The sequence below is a fragment of the Chrysochloris asiatica genome, unplaced genomic scaffold, assembly GCF_000296735.1.
Source record: "Chrysochloris asiatica unplaced genomic scaffold, ChrAsi1.0 scaffold00204, whole genome shotgun sequence".
NCBI lineage: Eukaryota > Metazoa > Chordata > Mammalia > Afrosoricida > Chrysochloridae > Chrysochloris > Chrysochloris asiatica.
Window position 1 is genome coordinate 4,947,039 of NW_006408722.1, and position 5,094 is coordinate 4,952,132.

Here is a 5,094-nt window from a genome sequence, read left to right on the forward strand (position 1 = left end):
AGAAGTTGATTGAATTCTTCCATTTCAACCTCACTGGCTTTAGTGGTTGGTATGTAAATTTGAATAATAATGATATTATCTGCACTTCACTTTAGACGCGTGGATATTATCCTATCACAGATAGCATTGTACCTCCTGAGTGATCCTGGATATGTTGTTTTTGACGATGACTGCTACACCATTCCTCTTCAGTTTGGATTCAAAATGGCCAATACCAGCCCATTTTAGCTCACTAATTCCTAAGATATGAATGTTTATGTGCTCTATTTCCTTCTTTTTTTTTTTTTTCCTGCCTCAGATTTATTTGTACAAATAGCACAGGAGGACACCAGCTCCATACAGATAGTAGCCCAAAGGGTCATGCCAATCCCTCTGTCCTCAGATGGAGAACTCTATTCCATCTTTGTGGGGGCCTGGACACCTTTGGGAGCCTGAGTTGAGGCCTTGACTGGGGCTTGAGTTGAGGCCTTGGCTGAAGCTTTAGCTGAGGCCTTGACTGGAGCTTTAGTTGAGCCTTGGTTGAAGCTTCAGCCTTAGTTTTAGACTGGCCTTGGACTTTGGCCGACAGAGCCTCAGACCCTTGGCAGTGCGTGCCTGAGTCCGCTTCCCTTGCTTGGGATGGGCAATGAAGGCCAGTCGACTGAGCTTGCAGTTGACACCCCTTGGGATCTAGACTTGATCTCCTTGGACTTTATGAGAGCCTTGATAGCCTCGGCACGTGCATTCATGGCCTTGGCATTGTTGGCCTGCATCTTTGTCAGGCCCTTCTTGTTGTGCTTCTTGTCAAAGCACATGTTCCTCAGAAACTTGGGGTGCACCCCCTTGAGAGACTCATATCATTGTGATCGGAGTTTCTTGATACCATTTCTGTGCCATTTTCGGGACTGGTTTTGCGTGGTGTGGTTCTTGGATTTGGCCATGTCTGCACCAATGCCTGCAGCTCCCGGCATGCCCGCAGCTCCCGGGACTGGAAGACAGAGCTCTATTTCCTATTTAACAACTTCCAATTTTCCCAGATTCATAATTTGTACCTTCCATGTTCTGATTATCAATGGATGTTTACAGTTGTTTCTCTTTATTTTGAGTTGTCCCCCAACAGCAAATGAAGGTCCTGCAGGCTTTTCTCCTATGGGCTTTATTCCATTCGCTTCATCATGGCCAACTCTACTTTGAGGAGGCAGTTCATCCCCAGTCACATTTAGAGTGCCTTCCAACCTGAGTGGCTCAATTTCCTGCACTATATCTGACAGTGGTTCTCTGCTATTCATAGGTTTTCAGTGACTAAATATTCAGAAGTAGTTTGTCTTCTCTTCTTACTAGTCTGTCTTCATCTGAAAGCTCATCTGAAGCCTGTCTACCATAGGTGACCTTGTTGGTATTTAAAATACTTGTGGCATACCATTCCAGAATCACAGCAACTCACAACCTTCCAGTGCAACAAACTGACATACAAATGGTGAAGCTAAATATTAGATCTATAATGGCAGCAATACACTAGTGAGGTATACACACCTTTTGAGATTAAAAGAGCAGCATTTATGCAATGCAAAGTTCAGAAAGACTAGGAGAAAGAGAAAGAAAAACAAAGAACACAGGAAGAATTGCGATGAGAGAAGCTACACTGGGGGATTGCAATCAATGAGATGGAAGAAAATGAGTATGAATTGTTGAATGTAAAAATGATGATCTGTTCTGTAAACCTTCACCGAATTCAGAGTAAAAAGTTAGAAAAAAATTACTGTTCTTCCTTTTAGTAGAGTTTAATTCAAACCTAATTATGGTTTTTGTGGTTATTAGGAGTTCTGGTATGATGCAAAGTTGGTTTGAATCACAAGATTGGTGGTTCAAACTCATCAACCACTCTTTGGAAACTTTATACAGGGTCTCTATGAGTTGGTACCAACTCCACGGCACTTAACAACAACAAGAGAGACCTAGAGAGATGGTAATAGCATAGTTAGTAAAGAACATGATCAGGAGATGGACCCTAAGTATAATGGTCTTTTCATGCCTGAAAGCAGTAGGGCTGTACAGGTCTCTGCTCTTTTCCTACACATATGTACAAATACTTCACCTGGGCCTAACTGAATCACCTTTAAATCCTCCTTGTGGACTACAGGGTCCACCTAGCTCCCTGCACTCAACTTGGTCACATACTCTACCTTACAATTATTGCAGCACTTGTCTGTCCCCCATCCATAAGCTCATTGAGAACAAAGATTATAGCAGACTTGTCTTTGGAATCTCATAAGTAACTAATTCAGAATTGTTGATGATGGACCCAGAGTCAACAGTCCTTATACCTGCTTATTCCTCACTTGACCATTGTTTGAATTAAACCAAACTATTCCTTTGAACCACAGGTTGATTCTGTTTTTACAGTTCCGCTCAAGCTTAAAAGAACTTTTCATTCTCATGCACTAATGGTAGCAATGAATACTACCCCAGCTTTCCTGGAGGATAATTTAGCAATTTGGTAATACATATCAAAAGGCTTGAAAATATTAATGCTTTTGACTGTGACTCCTCTTCTAGAAATCCTTCTCCCATGAAACAACTAGTAGTTTAGAATCACTGATCTTGAGGTTAGCAGCCAAACTAGTATCCACTATACTACGTTAAACTTGTATAACTGGTAAGAACTCAGCTCATAGTAATAAAGGAAAGAAATAGCAGTGCTTAAACAAACTTGACATTTATGTATGTTTTCTTATCTGTGCAAAGTGGGCTCTCTTGGGTGAGTTTGGTGGCTACGTGGTTATCAGAAAGTCTACCTTCTGGTTCTGAAGAGCCTCTGGAGCTCTATTTATCACAGCTATGCTCCAGTTATGAAATAGAAAGGGTGAGGTGACAGAAAGACACATGCCAGCTGTCATCTCAAGAAGCATGCCTGTAAGTCTATCTAGTGTTCTGCATGCTTGCAGATCAATGATCATGCCCAGCTTCAAGGGAAGCTAGGCAATGAACACTTTTAGGTAGGCATTTCAAATGCAAAGTAAAATTTGGGTTCTGTTACTAAAGAAGAAGAGAAAAAATGTATTAGGTAGGCAATATCTAATTGTGTCTTTGCCACAACTAGACTTGTCTTCTTGTGGTTGTTGTTGCTTAGTTCCATGGAGCCAGTTCCAATTCATAGCAACCCTGCAAAGGGTTTCCAAGGAACAGCTGGTGAGTTTGAACTGCTGACCTTGTGGTTCAATGTCCAGTGCTGATTCTACAGAGCCACACCTAGACTTGTATATACCCAGGTTATTTGACCACGTGGAAGTATGAAGCTTAAGAAGGGAGGATGGCTGGACTTACCTGAAAAATGAGGCTCTGTCTGGGTAAACTGAGCATGTTATTGTTGCTACATGCTATTGAGTCTATTACAACTCATAGCAACCCAGTGTAGGGTTTTCAAGGAGGGGCTGGTGGGTTTGTATCACTGACTTGTGGTTAATAGTCCAGTGCTTATCCTACAGCACCACACCGGGACTGAGCATATGGGGTATTAAGTGCAAAGAGGAGCTTTACATATTGGCACAGAAAATTCACATGTGTCCAAAAGTCATGGGGTAGGATGCTCCCTGCAGCCTTTTCTGTAACTGAGATAGAGTAGGAAGAATGACCAAGTAAACAGTGGCACACCCAAACTGAAGAGTATATTAGGAGGTTAATTAGGAGGAGGATACCCTTGTACAACATGAAAATGGCTCCAAGGTACAATACTGAAGGCAAAAGGAGAGTGATATAGAGTAATTCCATTTATGAAAATGATTAATTAACACAAAATAATCATCTGGGATTAGAATTTATGAGAGCATATGAAAATGATCCCCCAGAAACACCCAGTTTTCCTCACTTTATTGTATTTTCCTTCCTGTTGCCCTGAGCTTCTCAAAGTTGTTGAAAAACACTTTGAAGTGGAGAAGTGCTATTTGAGGAGGGAGAGGCACTGGGAAAGAAGAGAAATGTAGAGCCTAACTTGTTCACTCCTAATCCACCTTACCAACTGCAACCAAAGCATAATTGAGATTTCTTATTTCTGGATCTGAAAAAAAGCTTTAAGTTATGTAGAACCCAGGTAGAAAACCTAAGGAAGCAGAGTGCCAAGATATATTTGGTCAATTTACCTAAATAGTGTAGAAATTGAAATAGACAAACAGGGAACAAAACAAAACAAAAAACACCTGTAATACCACACCCAGAACTATTTTAATAGTTTATATATATTTTAACTTATTTTTTCTTTATATAAAAGGAACTCTGGTAGCAGAGTTGTTATGAGTAGGGCTCAAGGTCAGCAGTTCAAAACTACCAGCTGTCCCACAGGAGAAAGATGAGGATTTCTGCTCCCGTAAAGGTTTACAGTCTCAGAAACCCTATGCAGGGTTGCTATAAGTCAGAACCAACTCCAAGGCACACCACCACCACCACCATCACCACCAAGGAGGGTCTTAAAAAACACTGCAAATGCTAACTCAGCTACTAGTGAGTTGCGATCACATTTTCAATTCTGCAACTGTCACTGGTATGCATGCATCCCTGTTTCAGCAACCCCAAAGAGAAAAAAGGAGGAGTTGTGGAATAGGATACCTCCAGATCCTATCAGTATCTAAATACCATATTTGAAATATAGTTAGAACATGCTCAATAAAAGAAAAAGAATGAGAAGATAGTTTCAAAGAGGAATAAAAACTATACACATATCAGTATCTTTACTCATTAGTATAATGCAAATCAGAACCACAATGATAACAATTTCTCTTCCAGTAGAATGGCTATGATCAGAAAAATGAAAAACAACAGGTGTTGGCAAGGATGTGGAGAAATTGGAGCCCTCGTCCACTTATGGTGGGAATGCAGTACAGCCACTGTGGAAAACAGTTAGGCTGTTCCTCAAAAATTCATTACCAGATGCTCCAGGAAATATACTCTTAGGTATACATATGCCAAAAATAAATGAAAGCAGTAGCACAAACATATTTGTATACCAACTGCAGCACTTTTTATAATAGCCAATAGGTGGGGATGACCTAAATGTCTATCCATCAACAGTATGAATAAATAAAATAAACTGTGATATATGTACAGTGGAATATTACTCAGCCA

At 40.6% G+C, this 5,094-nt stretch overlaps 1 pseudogene; it reads right to left on the bottom strand.

Moving 5' to 3' along the window:
• Positions 1-392: 392 nt before the first annotated feature.
• LOC102839035 lies at positions 393-920 on the bottom strand (annotated as a pseudogene).
• Between the last annotated feature and the right edge of the window lie 4,174 nt (positions 921-5,094).